This window comes from Magallana gigas, chromosome 9 (genome assembly GCF_963853765.1).
Source record: "Magallana gigas chromosome 9, xbMagGiga1.1, whole genome shotgun sequence".
NCBI classification, from domain to species: Eukaryota; Metazoa; Mollusca; class Bivalvia; order Ostreida; family Ostreidae; genus Magallana; species Magallana gigas.
The window spans coordinates 24,402,471-24,425,301 of NC_088861.1; the positions used below are offsets into that span (position 1 = coordinate 24,402,471).

The 22,831-nt window shown below is 29.7% G+C and overlaps 1 protein-coding gene and 1 long non-coding RNA gene across 2 annotated transcripts in view; one reads left to right on the top strand and one right to left on the bottom strand.

Annotated features, from left to right (window-relative positions):
• Positions 1-3,640: 3,640 nt before the first annotated feature.
• The window catches only part of LOC136271259 (uncharacterized), a 129,989-nt gene continuing 110,798 nt past the window's right edge, over positions 3,641-22,831 (bottom strand). The window contains exons 9-11 of the mRNA XM_066070878.1: positions 7,614-7,686; positions 6,056-6,413; positions 3,641-4,440 (exon numbers count right to left, since the gene is read on the bottom strand). The gene's annotated coding sequence lies outside the window, so the exon portion shown is untranslated. The remainder of the gene's footprint in view (positions 4,441-6,055; positions 6,414-7,613; positions 7,687-22,831) is intronic.
• On the top strand, positions 9,791-21,007 carry LOC117691375 (uncharacterized). Its single transcript, XR_010709780.1, has 4 exons — positions 9,791-10,090; positions 16,828-16,910; positions 19,970-20,055; positions 20,530-21,007. It is a non-coding gene; the product is annotated as an uncharacterized lncRNA (long non-coding RNA).

Below are 22,831 nucleotides of genomic sequence, written 5' to 3' on the forward strand. Positions count from 1 at the left end.
GCTATCATTTGTAGTTTTAAACTGCACTTTGAAATGTCAACTGTAGCAAATGTTTATTTTTCGTTTGTAAACATGCACAAATGCCGAAACGAAAGAAGATAAAGGAGTTCCGCAAGGGGTGTGATACGGATCCGTATCAGCCCTAGGGCTGATAACCTGTATCAGCCCCGGAGGCTGATACGAGTTTTGTGATGTCATCTGTATCACATATGCAAAAAACCTGTATATATATATATATATATATATATATATATATATATATATATCTATATCTATATATCTATATATCTATATCTATATATATATATATATATATATATATATATATATATATATATATATATATATATATATATATATATATATATATATAGTTAAATCCAAAAAAATATCACAGTGTCCGGTTTTATATAAAAAAAACTTATATATATCGTTGCAGTCCTTCAACATACAGATAATATTTCCGATGCATGGTTTTTTGTTACTCTGATTCATGATGTTCAGTATGACACTGTATAAATAGTGCCTGTTAGGGAGAGTAACTGTTGAAATTGACACCCCGAGAAAACCATTGTCAACCGACGCGAAGCGGATGTTGACAATGGGTTCGAGGGGTGTCAATTTCAACAGTTACCCTCCCAAACAGACACTATTTATTTTATTATACTGAATGTCTTAATTTCAAAGAGAATTTTACTGCTTTTATATAGAAATGAAGTGAATTCTACGACGAACCGTACGCGCATAATTTACGCGCATGTAACAATTCAATGTGTTACCCGTTGCCAAGCTAACGCTAAGGGTAATAGAACAGATTACCAACTGCGTCTAAACCAATCAGATTTCAGTATTTAACATGAAAATATAATAAAATAAAATAATACGCAACATAATGCTTTAGGAACTAAAGAAAGCATTTATCAAGCTAACTATATATATATACCTATATATACCGTTTTGTAACCCTGCAACACATGGCATCTGTGTAATTAAAAAAAGATGTTAAGCTCATTAAAAATTTGAATATATCAATACTAGGAAATCTCAATGCTATGTAACTATCCTTACTGGCATCAGATCTAGAACAAGAGGCTGGCACCTTGGCTCCAATCAAATTACAGTGTGGTATTGTATATGTATATTAAATCGAGAAATTCTGTGGAAGGTATTTGTATGAGTTTGTTTAGTTTAAAAATCTTATTACTGTATTTTTAGACTGTATGGAATGTTGTGTGCGTGAGCATTTGCTTACGTGCATGGATACACATTATGTATATATTTATAAATTATCTAACAAAATAAAAACGGATAATTGAATCAATGCAAAGAATATTAATTGCTTAATTGTGGAATTTCATGTATGTAGGGGGAGAAAATTATGGTCTAGTTCAGGAAACAGTTGAAACCGAAAATAAGAGACTATCGCGTAAACTAAGATTATGGATATGCAATTTCAGTTCTTTATTTATCGATATGAGAGTTATCGTTCTCCCCCCAGATTATATAGATGAAATAACAGGTGTTTTTTTTTTTCATTCTCAATAAAACCTATTAATGTAGTATGATGATCGACAATAACATTTTTTTTTCCTTTTCAAACCTAAACAAAATCAAGAAATATACAAAGAGTGAATTACATAAGTTTTGTTTATACGCACATGTGTTGACTTAAGATTGTTCACTTCAGGCACCTTTCCGTTTAAACACTCTGCAAGGTCATTCTTGATAAGTAAGGCTGGTGGAGATCTCCATCGGCAAACCATAGAAATAACTGAGTCTAGCATCATTATTGAAGTAGTAAGTGTTTGTTGCTCCCGGCGTCGTTGCTTTGTGCGATGTCTGTTGTTCTTGTACTGGTGACGATGGCTCTTGCTCGCTCTAGATTTATTTGGTCTTTTAAGTCACCAGGCTCCGGTTTCACAAAAAAACTTAAGTTTTTACCTAAGTTTAAACTCAAATCCTGAGAATATACTCAGCTGAGATTTTTCTCAAATTGCATTTCACAAATCAAACTTAGTCATTTCTCAGCTGAGTTGATTTTTTTACTTAGCTGAGTCAAAAATGTTCATTGTCACAAGTGGCCCCTTATAACTTCTCTTGTTTTTTTTTATTTATTCTCAATAAAAACAAACGTCTGCTTATGTTTTCAACAGAGGAAAATCGGATTAAAATAACAAGAGTCATAAAATGTTAATCAGTCAAGAAATGTACACTTTGTTATGCTAGTTATAGATGACATATCTACATGATCTTATATATTATATAGCAAACAAAAGAACACATTTAATACATAATGGTTACCTTAAAATCAATAGAAAGTAGAATCACTGCACAGTTATTCCATTTAACACAAACAAATGAATTAGTTCCCTTTGTTTACATTTTTGTCAAGGGAGATAACTCCGCCAAAATTACTATTTTTTAATGAAAAAAATATTTATCAAACCTGGATGAAATATTGCATATACGCTGATCATTGAGTGGAATAGATCTAAGAAATGAGCATTATAGACAATATAATACTGTATTAATGATGTTAATGACATATTCATATTTGAGATTTGACTTAAGTCTGCTATGGAGTAAACTTAAGTTTTTTCTCAAATTGAGTAAAAAACATGACTAAGATTTTTTTGTGAAATGCAGAGATTTGAGTTTTCTCAAATTTGAGAAAAAACTCAAATATTTGAGAAAAAACTCAGACTTAAGTCTGAGATTTTACTTAAGTTTTTTTTTGTGAAATCGGAGCCAGATGACAAGCGAGATGATAGCTGACATCAAGAGTGAGGATTAGAGAAACACTGAAACGATGATCGACTCACATCTAATGATTTTCTATGATTTGTTGCACCACTAGCTAAAAGGATTTGTCCAACTTCAAGGGGTCAATTAAACGATAATTTTAACTTTCAATTTTTACATAAAAATTATTATGAGTTTTTATTGAAAATTTAACAAGAATTCTAGCGATTCCGCTGTAGCTGTCAATTTCTGTATTATTCTGCATTAGAGCTACATGAAGATTCAAATGGACCTGACGTATCATTAAAACCCCGATGTCGGCAAAGTTAGGGTTGTATGGGTCGGGTCACCTGTCGATATAAAAGTGGATAATAGTACATTATAATTAAACTACTTCAGCGCTTTAAAATTTTCAAAGGCAAGATTTGACCAAGAAAATATGTTTCAATTTTTTTTGAAAAGATGAAAGTTATGAAGCCCAAGCAGGATTCTAACTCAATATTTACAGCGTCGTAGTTTATGCTCTAATTCATGGCCCTAATTTTTTGGAAAGAAAAAAAATATGCTTGATTTTTTTGTTTATTTTGATCAGAAGTACATAACAATATAAAGGCGTTCCATATCACAAAAAAATGTTCACAGCAATAAACTCCAAAGAAATAAAACAACATGCTTATCGATAAAGGTATAAAAATATTTAAACATTTTATTGTTCTTAGTCAAATTTCTTTTTCAATACATCTAAATTCTTTAAATTTTGAATTTGTAAAGTCGAAAAAGCAGTAAACCAAAAAAAAGACAACCATTCAAAATGAAAAAAGATATTAAGGACAGTACAAGTACAGTATAACATATATGAAGAAATAAAAATTCATAATAGTTTATATGATAAAAAAACAATATAAAGGATGTCAAAGTTATAACACAACACGTTTGGGCTTTTATACGCTTCCAAACTCTAAATGAATAATGAATATCAAAACATTATATAAACATGTATTTATATAAATGAAGCATGACTACAACATCTGTAAACTTCATGATGAATAAATTATTTTAACAAAAACAACAAACGATCTAGTTGTTAACTTATAGCATTAAACGAATACTTATTAATAAGCTTTCTTTATATCAATTTAGTTTGTAATGGTCATTTCGCAAATAAAATATGACTTAAGAGATAAAGTTACCTTCTCATGAAAAATATGCTGGTTGTTTGTAGTAAACATAAAAAAACCCCATTGTGAATAGGGAATAGGCCAATTTAAAGCGAAATATTTTGATATAATGGTCCATTGAGTGTGTGTTATAACTACTGAGACCTGTAAAAATAAATTCCATCAGAATGTTTGTCTTAAATCTGTTAAATTGCCAATGTTCTTCTCATTGGAATGAAGTTAATTAAAAGTAATGATGGTGTGGAAAAGAAGTTTTCGATTTCATATTTTCTAACACGAAATCTGCAATGGTTCAGTTGTTAAATTGTTGCTTTTTTGAGATCTTCAACCTGAGCAAAGGCTTTTTTTAACATGTTGACGTTAAGAACTTCTTGAAAAAATATTCTTTCATCAAAAGACATTTTGCAATCTTCCACGAACTCATCTGGATCCCACGTCCAAGAACATTTAGGACAGGATAGGTCTGTACTTCCTTCTTTAAGCAGCTTGTTTCCTATCCAATAAAACAATGTGTCCGGATCTGCAAAATGCATTATATAAATATGTCAATTGATAAATACTTTTTTAAACAAATTTCTTATATATGTTAAAAATGTCATATCCATATAAATGCAAAATATATACTCAGTCGGCTAAAAGTATATTGTAACTGCATAAGTAATATCTGAAACAATGATTAATGTGCGAATTACTATTGAACACATTAGTTTTTGAACTTAAGAAAATATGCTTATAAAATACAAAACAAGTCATTTTAAATCCGCGAAGAAAAAAATTAAGATTTTTAAGATTAAAAATTAAGAAGAAACTTGATTACGATCTACTACACAACTTAACGAAGGTAAACTTTGTGGAAACAAAGCAATCGTAACTATAACAAGCAAAGTGTTGCATCTCGAATGTTTATTGATTAAATACTTATTTAGGATAAGATGAATAGGGTCAATTGCAATTATAAAGTGAACAGTGCCATTTAAAGGCTAAAATTAGTGGTGCAGTGAGTTTCAACAACATTTTGAAAATATAAATTGTCCAGATAAAAGTGCTAAATCACGACAATTAACATGCATATTGTATTTTTGCACTGATGAAATGTTTTAAAAAATTTATCGTAAAGTCATCCTCTTTTTTAAATGCATTTTTCACACTAATAAAATACGCGGTTTTTTTTTTACAATTTATCTTTGTAACAACCTAAATCAGTTGAAAATGTCAACTTGTCTAAACTAGATACAAGTACACGCCTTTTCACTACATATTATCACATAGCTGCTGAAATAAACTTGTATTTACTGAACGGTTAGAATTTTATTTTATTGTATGGATTAACTAACATCGATTAAAAGATCAACAGTATTTTCCTTTAAATAACTGATTTAACATTAAAATCTCAACACAAAACAATAGTGTGTTTTTAGGGGGAGGGGGGGGGGGGTTGGAATGGAAACAACATTAAAGGGTTCGGCTTTGGAAATTGTGTTGATGTGATGACTAAGGTTACAACTGGCTGCATTTGGATATAACATTAATATACATGTATAAATGACGAAAAAGTGGATGGACTAATAATAAGAAATTCATTTTTTCTTAGCCTAGTCAAATAAAGCGGAGATTTGGTCGAGTAGTAATGAAGTACTTGAAAATTTCTGTTAATACTTCTGTGTCCTTTTACATAAACTTGATTTTTTGGCAAAATGCTATTTTAATGAATTTCCTTTTGATCAACAAATATTCTTGCTTTAATTTTCAACTCAAAAACTTGTACATGTGCGTATAAACATGTACTTGATTTAATTCTATACAATTCTTACTCTGTCGAAATATTTAGCTGAAAAAAGACATGTCTCATCAACTACGTGTAAGTATCTTTGATGTACGATTTCAGAAAAAATATTTGATACCGATCGACTTTTCGCACTTCAAAATTCATTCAGGGGCACTAATACTTGTAAACTAAGGACTAAATATGCAAAAAGAAAGCCTGTTTTTTTTCTTCAGTAATCAAACACTTGTGAGTTTAGAATCAAATGTTTCAAATTCATGAATATGACCAGGCGAAGCATATCGTTTTCACAGCATACAGATAGACATTCTTTTCTCGAAAAGTGTATACATTTATAGATTTGGGAAGTAACCTTTAAAATATCCACAACATATTTCGTTGTCGTCATTATCTTCTTCATCTTCATCATCGTCATCATCAACATCAACATAACTATTCTCATCATCAGTATTAGCATCAATATCACCATCTTCATTATTATCAGCATCATCAGCATCATCGGCCTCGTCATTACGCACATTAGCATCATCAGCGTTTTTCATTCTGTTTTGGTTTGCAATCATTAGTTCAATGGGACATGGTAGAGTTTTTATATCAGTGTCATCATCACAAAGTTTGCCTTTTTCTCCAATGACGACAAACACGAACGCTCGAGGTATATTCAGCTCGCTGCCAAGTTTATCCCGGAGATCACTTATGGTATTTATGCCCTACAGGAATAAACGCATTCCAAAATAAAAAGAAACTGCATATTTACAATATATATATATATATATATATATATATATATATATATATATATATATATATATATATATATATATATATATATATATATATATATATATATATATATATATATTAAATTACATATTATAAAAAAAAAGTCATGACTTTAACTCAATCTCGATTTTAGGAAAAATGAACACGTTTGATGTAAAAGTAATATGCGTTTTAACAATTTATTTTTTAAAGGTATAAAAGTAGCGAGCTATGGCAGAAATAGAATGTTATGTTGTTTATTTTCACATCTAATTTCTAATTTTGTTCTTCTTCTTTTTTTCAATCATCCATAAAAGTTAGTACTTTTTATGCCAATGATCATATATTGTTGTCGATCTAAACAGCCTATTCTTATCTATATGTGAAAGTTACCATAGTGTAATGAAATTATTCTGCTCAATAACAACCAGAATTAAGTCACTGAAAATCACCTTTTTACAGTTAATATCAACTGTTCAGAATAATTTACCTCAACAATAACTAACAAGACGGGTGCGATTTGTTTGTCTTCCTTGGTGTAAAATTTAAAAAATTGCAAATTCCATCCAACCGTAATGACGAGATTGAATTTAGTATGATTGAGTTACTTTTATAAAGAATATCTAACAATGTTTGCCTTTTATTGAGTTTTACACATTGAAGTATCTTGCGGTCACTGTTGAAATCGGATTTTCTAGGAAGTCTACTAGGTTATTCGTTTTACTTTTTGCGCGCCTAAACTTCCTTTGTTTCAGAAACATATATTTCTGACTGGCTCACAAAAAGAACATATCCTATCTTTTGTTTTGTATAACCATTTGTTGAGACAGTTATGACATTATTCACAAGAATAGACATTTATAGACCTTTTGAGCAGTTTTGGCTGTTTTTTTCATTTTTTTTTTAAATTAACGCAGACATTATAACAAGGATCCATCTATCACCAACAGCTTGACTGAATAGATTTTTTTAATTTCCAATTAGATTCTACACATCGAAGTATCTTGCAATCACCGCGGACATCGGATTTTCTAAGGAGTCTGCTTCGATGTTCGTTTAAAATTCATTTGTTTCAGAAACTTATATATTTTTGACTGGTTCACAAAAAGAATATATGATTTTGAAAATTTTGATTCGGTCATGCCTACCTTAGAGGAAATCGATCCTTGTTTATCACCAGACAAAGTTTTATATTGCAACAGCTCATCTTCTTCGAAATCTCTATAAATCATCAACAAATTTTCTCACAGAACGCAAGTTGAATTTAAATGCACATATGCACATACAACATATTTGCTGGAAATAGCTTAATTTGTAATTTTGTCTTATTCCAAAAATCGTTCTTGTTAATGTTTAAATAGTAATTCTATAGCAATTTCATGGTAGACTTCATCCTTGTAAGGTTTTATATTTGCATAACTGAGTGTTTAACGAGAAAAATGCCACCTTCTTGGATATCTGAGTTTCATTCACTGACTCAATAGATGTGTGGTATGAAACAGAATGGCAATTAGCAATATTGAATGCAAGATTGTTAGATCAACCAATTTGGAAATTTAACGTTTGTAAATTATCAAAAGGACCATCATGGATATCGAAGATTAAGGTGATAATGATTGAAGATATATTATTTAATAAATAAAAGGTTAGTCTTTTTTCTTCGTTGAAATCTTAGTATGTACGTGTATACAATAAGTCTAGTGAATAAAAGTTTACTTACATTTGTAAATCATTTTGAAAGTAATATTTCCTAACTTTGGGTTTTAAAAATGTTACGTCTACAAATTAAAGATACATGTATGTAAAAGTAAAATCTAGAGGCTAATTAATTACCGTACCGGTGATCATAAATAGGGGTTAATTATTTAAATATATGTATAAGGGTAAATATGGCAAAACCGGGCTGGTACATCATACATTTGTATGTACAAGTATATGTATACATCATTTGCAAGTGCCACATGCAGTAAATACGTCACCGGTAATTGGTAGTATTGTTTGTTATAGAACTGATAGTCTAAAAACCATGTATTCAATTAAATATTTAAACATACTGGAACGGCGCCGTGATCATGAAAACCGGGAAACTGCGTACAACTAATACCCTAATAGTTTCAAAGCGTTTAATAAAAAAAATGATTTCATCTTCTTCTTAGTATTCATTTAACGTATATATATACACTCAGTTTAAATTTATTAACTAAGTTGACCTACTAGTAAGCCGAACGGTTTCCATTCAGGTATAATATTTTTTTTTCACTGAAGACCTAGTTCCGTATTTCATTCTAAATAAATGCATGCATGTAATTTATAAATATAAATTAGATATACTAGTAATTGATTGTTACAAACTGAATGGAAGTCAAAATCTTTTAAAGTAAAAAATACACATTCAATACATTGATTCAATATCTACTAATATATAGGATATAAAAACCATTTAAAACATGTAAGTTGCCGTGGCGCAGAGGGAGTGAGGTGATGCTTATAAACAAAGTGTCCCGGGTTCAATCCTTGTCTTGGGCGTTTTGATATAATTTGTTTCATTTTATTTTCTACAACAAAACCGTTTTCTATACCTTTTCTATCATAAAATTAATACATTTTGTTGGTAAATTAATCACAATATTGAATTAAAGATGTTTTAATGGCTTAAAGGTGGCTTTAAGGTAACTTAAAGGTGGCTTAAAGAAGTTTGGACATTAAGGACCTATACATTGTCCTTAAAGGTTGCTTAAAAGTGGCTTAAAGATAGGCTGTAAGCTGCCTTTAAGTCATCTTAACGCTTTCTTTAAGCCACCTTTAAGCAACACATATGGCTTAAAGGTGGCTTAAATATCGTCTGTAAGCTAATATAGTATTTCCTGCAGAAATTTGATTCAGGCAGGTAGTTTAATTATAGGAAATTCAGATTTCCTATCGGATTTTATCAAATCCTATCGAATTGAAATTTCTATAGAAAATTGGAAATTTCCTATAGGAGTATTGTTTTTCCTATGGGAAAAATTATTTTCCTGTAGGAATTTATTTTTAAAAGGTAAACATTTCACCTGACAGGTGAGATACAATGATAACAAAGGTGGTTGTCAACTCTTTAAGCAACGGTCTATCATATGGCATATTTGAATTTTTCGATTTATGCAGCTTAGACGGGTGCAAAAATGCCACCTTGGCACTGGCATAGCTATCCGGAACAGTGTTATATATATATATATATATATATATATATATATATATATATATATATATATATATGTGTGTGTGTGTGTGTGTGTGTGTGTGTGTGTGTGTGTGTGTGTGTGTGTGTGTGTGTGTGTGTGTGTTTGTAAGCACCTGAATACCACTACACTAGTATGAATACACACGTTTTATCCCACTACATTTTTTCTTCCCACTACATGCACCCGTGTAGTGGGAAGTAAAATCATTCGGAAACGTTATTTCTCATCGTACTTGATTCAAAAAATATAAAATCGGACTATGTTTGGGTTTCCGGTGTGTATGTGAATTTTTTAACACGCATCGTGGAGTCCATAAGAGTACTTTACACACTTTCCTCCATTGGATATAAATAGCGCATGCGCAATCGGAACTTCCTATTCGAAGATGGAAATAATTGTTTACAGTAAGTATCATTTTTTTCTTCGATATCTAGGGAATTATATCACTCTATTCTAATAGATAAATCTGGTAAACGACTATAACAAGGTCAGGCATTGTCTTTCCTGTTAAGTTTTTCACTGATAAGAGAACACGAGATCTAATTTTGACATCATGCGATTGCCATATTCATAATCAAAGAAGGGATCGTAACTTATTTAGAATTAAAATGTGTCTATTTTATTTCAAGATTTATTTAATTATGGAACAGATTATTACTTATATTTTAAGGGATATATCAGTACCTTCTTAGTGGTCGAAATTCGGCCCCATTCTTAATCAAAAATAGGTGATATTACTCTCAATTTAGCGGTATTTTTTCCCAACTAGTTAACACTGAGCCTATATTTAATTCTTTTAAATAAATAATATGTATTAAAAGCAAAATATGTGATCTTTTAACCTCAATTAGCAAAGCTTTTATCACAATACCTGTTTAAAAACATTCTGTAAACAATGCCAACTTTTAATCCTAATTTCCTCTATCTTTCTAAAAAATCGTAATGCTGTGTTCTGTGGAATCGTTATGCTGTTTCCACATACATGTACTTGATTGAAATTTGAGTAAAATAAAATGAAATAAGCATCATGAGTTATTTTGGATATAAATTTGATTTCAATTAGTGATATGTATTCTTTCATCAAAGGGCAGTACATATACATCAACGATTTCTTTTTCTGGTTATTAGAATCAGATTTCTGGTAAAATAACTTTTCAATTGTACAATTTCATTAAAAATACGGATGAATTATGTTACATATATTAATACAAACATATTAGGGAAAGTTACTTTAAAAAAGTGATTTAGTAGGAAATACTGATTTTTATCATTAAAATGTATGAGTTTTCTCATGGGGTTAAATTTCAAAATAAATGATATTTTACTTAAGCTAATGGTGATTATTTCTTTATATTAGTATGATCTAAGATAATTTTGGGTACAGATAATGATCAAAAAGATTTAGAGAGTTCCCTAAGTGATTAAGTGTACAGATTGATTTTAGAACGTTAAAATGAAAAGTACAGGTTTCCTCATTGGGGTCTAAGTTCAATAGAAAAGGATTTTTACTTAAACTATTGATGATTATTTCTTAACATTAGTGTAGTTTAGGATAAATTAGGGTACAAATATTGATTAAAACAGATTTAGATGGTTTCCTAAGTGAATAAGTATACTGAATTCATAACGTTTGAATTAAAATTATGGGTTTCTTCATGGGAGTCTAAGTTCAATAGAAAAGGATTTTTACTTCAACTAATGGAGATTATTTCTTAGTATTAGTGTAATTTAAGATTAATTAGGATACAGATATTGATTAAAAAAATTTAGGGGGGGGGGGGTTCCTAAATAAATACTATACTGATTTTAGAACGTTAAAATGAAAAATAAGGGTTTCCTTATGGAAGTCTAAGTTCAATAGGTAAAGATTTTTACTTAAACTAATGAGGATTAATTCATAGTATTTGTGTAATTTAAGATAAATTAGAGTACAAATATTGATTGAAAAAGATTTAGGGGGTGTACTAAGTGATCAAGTATACTGATTTTATAACGTTAAAATGAAAAATATGGGTTTCCTATTGGGGGTCTACATTTAACAGGAAAGGATTTAACTTAAACTAATGGTGATTATTTCTTAGTATTAGTGTAATTTAGGATAAATTAGGGTACAAATATTGATTGAAAAAGATTTAAGGGGTTTCCTTAGTGATTTAGTATACTGATTTAAGAGCGTTAAAATGAAAAATATAAGTTTCCTCATTGGGGTCTAAGTTAAATAGAAAAGGATTTTTACTTAAACTAATGATGATTATTTCTTAACATTAGTGTAGTTTAGGATAAATTAGGGTACAAATATTGATTGAAAAAGATTTAGACGGTTTCCTAAGTGAATAAGTATACTGAATTCATAACGTTAAAATGAAAATTAAGGGTTTCCTTATGGAAGTCTAAGTTTAATAGGAAAAGATTTTTATTTAAACTAATGAGGATTAATTCATAGTATTTGTGTAATTTAAGATAAATTAGAGTACAAATATTGATTGAAAAAGATTTAGGGGGTGTACTAAGTGATCAAGTATACTGATTTTATAACGTTAAAATGAAAAATATGGGTTTCCTATTGGGGGTCTACATTTAACAGGAAAGGATTTAACTTACACTAATGGTGATTATTTCTTAGTATTAGTGTAATTTAGGATAAATTAGGGTACAAATATTGATTGAAAAAGATTTAAGGGGTTTCCTTAGTGATTTAGTATACTGATTTAAGAGCGTTAAAATGAAAAATATAAGTTTCCTCATTGGGGTCTAAGTTAAATAGAAAAGGATTTTTGCTTAAACTAATGATGATTATTTCTTAACATTAGTGTAGTTTAGGATAAATTAGGGTACAAATATTGATTGAAAAAGATTTAGACGGTTTTCTAAGTGAATAAGTAAACTGAATTCATAACGTTAAAATGAAAATTAAGGGTTTCCTTATGGAAGTCTAAGTTTAATAGGAAAAGATTTTTACTTAAAATAATGAGGATTAATTCATAGTATTAGTGTAATTTAAGATAAATTAGGATAAAAATATTGATTGAAAAAGATTTAGGGGGTGTCCTAAGTGATCAAGTATACTGATTTTATAACATTAAAATGAAAATTATGGGTTTCCTCATGGGATTCTAAATTTAACAGGAAAGGATTTAACTTAAACTAATGGTGATTATTTCCTAGTATTAGTGTAATTTAGGATAAATTAGGGTACAAATATTGATTGAAAAAGATTTAAGGGGTTTCCTTAGTGATTTAGTATACTGATTTAAGAGCGTTAAAATGAAAAATATAAGTTTCCTCATTGGGGTCTAAGTTCAATAGAAAGGATTTTTACTTAAACTAATGATGATTATTTCTTAACATTAGTGTAGTTTAGGATAAATTAGGGTACAAATATTGATTGAAAAAGATTTAGATGGTTTCCTAAGTGAATAAGTATACTGAATTCATAACGTTAAAATGAAAATTAATGGTTTCCTTATGGAAGTCTAAGTTTAATAGGAAAAGATTTAACTTAAACTAATGATGATTAATTCATAGTATTTGTGTAATTTAAGATAAATTAGGGTACAAATATTGATTGAAAAAGATTTAGGGGGTGTCCTAAGTGATCAAGTATACTGATTTTATAATGTTAAAATGAAAATTATGGGTTTCCTCATGGGAGTCTAAATTTAACAGGAAAGGATTTAACTTACACTAATGGTGATTAATTCATAGTATTTGTGTAATTTAAGATAAATTAGGGTACAAATATTGATTGAAAAAGATTTAGGGGGTGTCCTAAGTGAATAAGAATACTGAATTCATAACGTTTAAATTAAAGTTATGGGTTTCTTCATGGGAGTCTAAGTTCAATAGAAAAGGATTTTTACTCCAACTAATGGAGATTATTTCTTAGCATTAGTGTAATTTAAGATAAATTAGGATACAGATATTGATTAAAAAAATTTAAGGAGGGGGGGTTCCTGAATAAATACTATACTGATTTTAGAACGTTAAAATGAAAATTAAGGGTTTCCTTATGGAAGTCTAAGTTCAATAGGGAAAGATTTTTACTTTAACTAATGAGGATTAATTCATAGTATTTGTGTAATTTAAGATAAATTAGGATACAAATATTGATTGAAAAAGATTTAGGGGTGTACTAAGTGATCAAGTATACTGATTTTATAACGTTAAAATGAAAAATATGGGTTTCCTATTGGGGGTCTACATTTAACGGGAAAGGATTTAACTTACAATAATGGTGATTATTTCTTAGTATTAGTGTAATTTAGGATAAATTAGGGTACAAATATTGATTGAAAAAGATTTAAGGTGTTTCCTTAGTGATTTAGTATACTGATTTAAGAGTGTTAAAATGAAAAATATAAGTTTCCTCATTGGAGTCTAAGTAAAATAGGAAAGGATTTTTACTTAAACTAATGATGATTATTTCTTAACATTAGTGTAGTTTAGGATAAATTAGGGTACAAATATTGATTGAAAAAGATTTAGACGGTTTCCTAAGTGAATAAGTATACTGAATTCATAACGTTAAAATGAAAATTAAGGGTTTCCTTATGGAAGTCTAAGTTTAATAGGAAAAGATTTTTACTTAAACTAATGAGGATTTATTCATAGTATTAGTGTAATTTAAGATAAATTAGGATACAAATATTGATTGAAAAAGATTTAGGGGGTGTCCTAAGTGACAAGTATACTGATTTTATAATGTTAAAAAGTGAAAATTATGGGTTTCCTCATAGGATTCTAAATTTAACAGGAAAGGATTTAACTTACACTAATGGTGATTATTTCTTAGTACATGTATTAGTGTAATTTAGGATAAATTAGGGTACAAATATTGATTGAAAAAGATTTAAGAGGTTTCCTAAGTGATTTAGTATACTGATTTAAGAGTGTTAAGATGAAAAGTATGAGTTTCCTCATGGGGGTCTAAGTTCAATAGGAAAGGATTTTTACTTAAACTAATAATGAATATTTCCTAGTTTTAGTGTAGTTTAGGATAAATTAGGGTACAAATATTGATTGAAAAAGATTTAAGGGGTTTCCTAAGTGAATAAGTATACTGAATTCATAACGTTTAAATTAAAATTATAGGTTTCCTCATGGGAGTCCAAGTTTAATAGGAAAGGATTTTTACTTATACTAATGATGAATATTTCTTACCATTAGTGTAATTTAGGATAAATTAGGGTACAAATATTGACTGAAAAAAAATTTAAGGGGTTTTCTAAGTGTAAACATACTGATTTTAGAACGTTAAAATAATAAGAATGGTTTTTCTAATGAGGTCTAAGTTCAATAGGAAAGAACTTTTATTTAAACTAATGGTGATTATTTCTAAGTGTTATTGTAGTTTAGGATAAATTAGGGTACAAATATTGATTGAAAAAGATTTTAGGGGTTTCCTAAGTGAATAAGTATACAGATTTTAGAACGTTAAAATGAAAATATGGGTTTCCTCGTGGGAGTCCAAGTTCAATAGGAAAGAATTTTTACTTAAACAAATGATGAATATTTCTTAGCATTAGTGTAATTTAGAATAAATTAGGGTACAAATATTCACTAAAAAAAATTTAAGGGGTTTCCTAAGTAAAAACATACTGATTTTAGAACGTTAAAATAGAAAGTATGGTTTTTCTCATGGGGGTCTACGTTCAATAGGAAGGAACTTTTACTTAAACTTATGGTGAATATTTCTAAGTGTTAATGTAGTTTAGGATATATTAGGGTACAAATATTGATTGAAACAGATTTTAGGGGTTTCCTAAGTGAATAAGTAGACTGAATTCATAATGTTGAATTAAAAATATGGGTTTCCTCATGAGAGTCAAAGTTCAATAGAAAAGGATTTTTACTTAAACTAATGGTTATTATTTCTTGTTATTAGTGTAATTTAGGATAAATTAGGGTACAAATATTGATTGAAAAAGAATGAAGGGTTTCCTTAGTGATTAAGTATACTGATTTTATAACATTAAAATGAAAAGTATGAGTTTCCTCATGGGAGTCAAAGTTCAACAGGAATGGATTTTCACTTAAACCAATGATTATTTGTTCTTAGTGTTAATGTAATAAAGTATAAATTAAGGAATAAATATTGACTTAAAAATATTTAGGGGTTTCTGAAGTGAATATTAAGTATACTGATTTTAGAACGTTAAATGAAAAATATGGGTTTCCTCATGGGACTCTAAATTTCAGAGGAAAGGATTTTACCTAAACTAGTTGTGATTATTTTTTAGTATTAGTGTAATTAAAGATAAATTAGGGTACAAAAATTGATTGAAAAAGATTTAAGGGGTTTCCTATGTGATCAAGTAAACTGAGTTTAGAACGTTAAAATGAAAAGTGTGGGTTTCTTCATGGGGGTCTAAGTTCAACAGGAAAGGATTTTTACTTAAACTAATGGTTATTTTTTCTTAGTATTAGTGTAATTTAGGATAAATTAGGGTACAGATATTGATTGAAAATGATTTAAGGGGTTTCCTTAGTGATTTAGTTTACTGATTTTATAACCTTAAAATGAAAAGAATGATTTTCCTCATGGGTGAGTAAGTTTAATAGGAAAGGATTATTACTTAAACTAATGGTAATTATTACATAGTATTTGTGTAATTTAGGATAAATAAGGGTACACATATTGATTTAAATAAATTTAGGGAGTTTCCTAAGTGATCAAGTATTCTGAATTTATAGCGTATAAATTTACTCATGGGGGTCTAAGTTCTAGTAGGAAAGAAATTTTACTTAAACTTATGGTGAATATTTCTTAGTGTTAATGTAATTTAAGATAAATCAGGGTAGAAGTAAAAATCCAAGAATATTTATGAGGTTTTTGGAGTGTGAAAGTAAACTGAATTTTTAACGTTGAAATGAATAGCATGGGTTTCCTCATGAAGGTCTATTTAGTTCAATAGGAAAGGATTTTTATTTAAACTATAATGGTGACATAGGTTTTTTTTAAATAATCAATTACATGTACATAATATCTACTGATTTTTTCAAGTTAAAAGCAAAAGATATTGGTTTCCTCATGGGGGTCCAATACTATACAATATTTTATATACTCACGGTGATTATTTCGTTGCATTAGTGAACTCAATATGTAACCGATATTATTCTTCTTTTTTACATTTTCTTTTAGAGACTCTCAAAACCAAAAATTTTGTTTGCAAATAGTGACTGATGTGCCTTATGATGTAGATCTTGGATATTGTGCTTTTCCAGGTAATGAACATTTTTTTTTTCTTATTGTAAACAAACACATGCTTAAGAGAGAGAGAGAGAGAGAGAGAGAGAGAGAGAGAGAGAGAGAGAGAGAGAGAGAGAGAGAGAGAGAGAGAGAGAGAGAGAGAAAGAGAAATTAGATTGAAGGGGAGAAATAGTGAGATGACTTAATACAGCTTATTTGTATAAATGAAGTAATTTTTTTTATTTAGATATTTTACCTGAATGTCACTACATGCGTGTAAATAACTAAATGTGATGTCAATTTGAAAGAGAAAGAGAGAAGTCGATAGACACTAAGTTAGATTTAAAGGAATTAGATTAGAAGGAGGAGAGGAAGAGAGAGAGAGAGGAATTATTGAAAAAAAAATAAATGAAGCATTTTTTCTATTTAGATATAATACATGAATGTCACTACATATGTGTAAATAACTAAATGTAATGTCTATTTGAAAAAAGTCAGAAAACTTGATAGAAAATAAGAAACAAAGGAATTCGATTGGAAGGGAGAGAGGAAGTGAGAGGACTTATTACAACTTTTTGTTTAAAGTGAGGCAATTTTTTTCTATGGAGATACTTTACCTGAATGTCACTACGTGTGTGTAAATAACTAAATGTTATGTCAATTTGAAAAAGAGAGACAGATAACTTAATAGAAAATATGAGTAAAAAAATCAGATTGGAAGGGAGAGAAGAAGATAGAGGACATGTTTTTTTGTTCAAATGAAGCAATTTTTTTCTTTAAAAATGTTTGCCTGAATGTCACCACATGAGTGTAAATAACTAAATGTGGTGTTAATTTGAGAGAGAGAGAGAGAGAGAGAGAGAGAGAGAGAGAGAGAGAGAGAGAGAGAGAGAGAGAGAAGTTGATAGAATTAGATCAAAAGGGAGAGAGGAAGAGAGGGGAATTATTAACATTTTGTTTAAACAAAGCATATTTTTCAATTTAGATATTTTACCTGAATGTCACTACATGTGTGTAAATAGCTAAATGTGATGTCTTTTTGAAAAAATTCAGAGAAATAGATATCAATTTAGAGATAAAGGAATTAGCGAAAGGGAGAGAGGAAGTGAGAGGACTTATTACAACTTTTTGTTTAAGTGAAGCAATTTTTTTTATGGAGATACTTTACCTGAATGTCACTACATGTGTGTTAATAACTAAATGGAATGGCAATTGAAAGAAAGAGAGAGAGAGAGAGAGAGAGAGAGAGAGAGAGAGAGAGAGAGAGAGAGAGAGAGAGCTTAATAGAAAATTAGAGAGAAAGAAATCAGTTTGGTAAAGAGAGAGAGATAGATAGAGGATGTATTAAAACATTTTATTCAAATGAAGCAATTTTTTTCTTTTGACATTTTTAGCCTGAATGTCACTACATGAGTGTAAATTACTAAATGTGATGTTAATATGAAAAAGAGAGAGAGAAAGAGAGAGATGTCAATAAGAAATAGAAGATAAAAATGTCAGAGTGGAGGGGAGAAAGGAAGTGAGATGACTTAATACAACTTTTTTGTATAAATAAAAGAATTTTTCTATTTAGATACTTTACCTGAATGTCACTACACACGTGTAAATAACTAAATGTGATGTCAATTTGAAAGAGAGAGAGAGAAGTTGATAGACACTAAGTTAGATTTAAAGGAATTAGATCAAAAGGGAGAGAGGAAGAGAGAGGAATTATTAACATTTTGTTTAAACAAAGCATGTTTTTCAATTTAGATATTTTACCTGAATGTCACTACATGTGTGTAAATAGCTAAATGTGATGTCTTTTTGAAAAAGTCAGAGAAATAGATATAAATTTGGAGATAAAGGAGTTAGATTGAAAGGGAGAGAGGAAGTGAGAGGACTTATTACAACTTTTTCTTCAAAGGAGGTAATTTTTTGTTGTTTATTGAGAGACTTTACCTGAATGTCACTACATGTGTGTTTATAACTAAATGTAATGTCAATTGGAAAATAGAGAGAGAATTTAATTGAAAATAAGAGAGAGAGAAATCAGTTCGGTAGAGAAAGAGAAAGATAGAGTATGTATTAAAACTTTTTGTTCAAATGAAGCAATTTTTTTGCCTGAATATCACCACATGAGTGTAAATTACTAAATGTGATGTTAATATGAGAGAGAGAGAGAGAGAGAGAGAGAGAGAGAGAGAGAGAGAGAGAGAGAGAGAGAGAGAGAGAGAGAACAAAAGGAAATAGAAGATAAAGAAATCAGCTTAGGGGAAAGATAGGAAGTGATACTTAATACAACTTTTTTGTATAAATGAAGTAATTTTTCTATTAAGATACTTTACCTGAATGTCACTACACGCATGTAAACAACTAAATGTGATGTCAATTTGAGAGAGAGAGAGAGAGAGAGAGAGAGAGAGAGAGAGAGAGAGAGAGAGAGAGAGACTAAGTTAGATTTTAAGGAATTAGATCAAAAGGGAGAGAGGAAGAGAGAGGAATTATAAAATTTTGTTTAAATAAAACATGTTTTTTAATTTAGATATTTTACCTGAATGTCACTACATGTGTGTAAATAACGACATATGATGTCTGTTTGAAAAAGTCAGAGAAATTGATAGAAATTAAGAGATAAAGGAATTAGATCGAAAGGGAGAGAGGAAGTGGGAGGACTTAATTATTACAGCTTTTTCTTCAAAGGAGGCAATTTCTTTTTTATTTATTGAGGTACTTTACCTGAATGTCACTACGTGTGTGTAAATAATGAAAAGTAATGTTCATTTAAAAGAGAGAAAGAAGTTGATAGAAAATAAGTTAAAGATAAAGAAATTAAAGCGGAAGAGAGAGAGGAAGTAAGAGGACTTATTAAAACATTTTGTTTAAATCAAGGGATTTTTGTTCTATTGAGATACTTTACCTGAATGTCACTACATGTGTGTAAAGAGAGAATGTAGAACATAATAACAGCTACAATATTTGAACACTTTTATAAAGGTCAATTATACATTTCTAAAAACTTCCTTGTATAACAAGACATAACCTTTTTTTATATAGAGTAAAAAAAAGTAAACAAAATGTTTTTTTTATGTTTATTGTTGTCTTATGCTTTCAGGAAAAATATCCAAGCGACATGAGGTTTCCTGAGAAAAGTGTTTGTCTCACATGGAAAAGCCATTGTCTAAGATTATACATATTAAGGTAAATATATAAATTAAATGTTCTTTCTTAAAAAGAAATATGCACGAGAGAGAGAAAGAGAGAGAGAGAGAGAGAGAGAGAGAGAGAGAGAGAGAGATTATTATCTATACTATATTGTATTATTTATATATATGTCATAGAGTGTAGAGCGGATACGATGCCCCTGTGAACTGAGTTAAGGCATTAAAAAAAATTGAGAGATAGGGAAAAGTTAAAATAGAGAGAGAGGGAGATAGTGTGTGAATTTAAAGTTTAAAGTGAATTTTTAACTTAATGCCTCTACATGTGTTTTTCATTGATAGTTATGAGAGAGAGGGACAGAGAGAGAAAGAGAAAGACAGATAGAGAGAGAGAGAGTGAGTAGTGATACCTTTTAGTGCATAAAATCTGAAAAAGTACACTTAAAAGTCTTGCTTTACAGAGATGAAACACATTCTCAGAATTTTTATTTTGACAAGTATTTTTGTGTTGCAGCACCAGTGTTCAGACAAAGGTTAACTTCCTAGATAGACGATTGAGGACCAATAGTGTCAACGGAAAAAAATCTACGCCATGAATATTGCTTTAATCAATACTGGTTTAGAAATGATAATGAAATTCTGGTACATTTTTTATTGATCGTGTGGTTTCATGTATTCTCCCAAAATGATGATATGAGAGAATCAATACACTATTTACGTGTACATGTACGTGTAAATTGACAGACAGTAGCATTGAAAGTTGGGTTACACAATGTACATATTTTGCTGTTTTAATGTTCCTAAACGATCATATTGCCTTGTTCATATTAATATTTAGATGTTTTAGTAATACTCAATAAAAAGTCAGAGTCTAATGTTATGTCTTAATTACTTTCATAATCATTGATATTCATTTTTATTTAATGTATCAACATCACTACGTCAAAAAAATACATGCGCGGATCAAAAAAAAACTTCAGGGGGGTCGGACGGTTATTTGAGTTTGTCCGGAGGGGGGGGGGGGGCAGGCATATTTTTGGTAATTTTATAACGTAATTTAAAGAAATTTGAATTTTGCAAGGAGGGGGGGGGGGGGTCCAGACCCCCCTGACCTCCCTGACCTCCCTCTAGATCCTAGCATGGAATAAGCTTAGCTAATGCATGATCTTGTTTTTGTATATGCCTTGCAATATTATGTAGAAATAATCCATGTGATTGAGCATTTTGGTGTGAATAATTGCATGAATTTTTATATCATAATCTGTAATTTCACCATTAAAACTAGTGTTCTACTCAGTAGTTGTGCCGTCAATCTGTCTTTAAATAACCATACAGCTTTGGCTGAAAATGAAAGATGATGGATGCTTGTATATGCGTGTGATATACATGTACATGTAGGTAGAAGTGGCCTGTGATAGGATTTCTCTTTCAATAACTAAACTGCCACGGTCCATTAGTTGTTCTAATAACAACATTCGATTTTAGCTATTCAAAAATTAAAAAAATAATTGAAAAACAAATAATTGGGTTTATTCAAAGATTTATAGGTTTGTTACATGCACCTTGAAATATTTCGCACTTTGAAAATAAATCAAAGTGTGTTACTAGTAATTTTGGAACCAGTTAAACGCGCTTTTAATTTTTTTTCAAAGTGCGTTGATATCGTCGATATTTTAAAAAACTGTTCAGAATTTGGTCCAAATAATTGATACTTTTATTGAAATACAATAACTGATTGTTTTAACCTTGGTTTGATATTGTTTAGCTCAATGGGATATATTTAAAAAAAAAAAGAACCCAATGCATTCTCAGCTTACTTTATAAACAGTTCTCGATAAGAATTTTTTTCTCATAAGCTTACGTAGTTTGACAATTTACACAAGAACAAATCAGGAGTTTTAAATTATCCAAATATGACATAAACTGCATCGCGTAGCAATTGCCTTTTCCTTTTTTGTCTATGCAGCAAAATTAATGTACTTCTTATCTGATACATTGGGCTATATCAGAAACGTTTACTTCAAGTTGCTGAATATCATACGTTTTGGATAGAAAGATAAGGGGTAGGCAACCTTCTTCCTGAAATCAATTACTAGTAAATGATGCACTGGTAATTGACCTGTATGATTGGTTAACCCACACCCACCCCCGTTCTCAAAGACGGTTAATGAGATTTACTAGTGTTAACAATTCATCATACTATCAGCAAATTAGAAATTCAATTCCAGGTTTTTTTATTTTAACATATTTTTTCAAAGTGCGTTAGTGTTTCGATAATAAAAAATGTTGAAGTTCCTTCATAACGCACTTTGAAATTTTTTTTTTCAAATTGTGTTTGCTTAGTCCTAAGTATAACGCGTTTTAATTTTTTAAGTGTGTACTTTTCTCAAAGTGCGTTGCCACATACGTTATTTAAAATCCACTATCAATCACAAAACTTGTGTGCTATAATTCTTTAGAAACTGTACAAAGAATGTATGGTGTATCAAATCATTTGATAATGAGAAGATGGGACAAATAAGTAAAATTAATGTAAGTAGTCAGTTTCATGTGTGTATTTCAAACCTGACAATGTAGTGAGAATCATGTGTGTCTAAATGGTGGGTCACGTGGTCTGATGTAGTGGAGTTCAGGGGGAAACCCAAATTTTTAATATAATGAATTTACGAATTATCAGCCCCCTAGGCTAAAAAGAGTAGACAGTCTTTTATAAATTTGCTCAAATTCTTTCTTCACGACCCTTAGAAAATAGTGTAGTGACTTTCTGGTGAAAAGTCATGTGTAGTGAGTTTCATGTCTTTACAAGTATGTGTGTG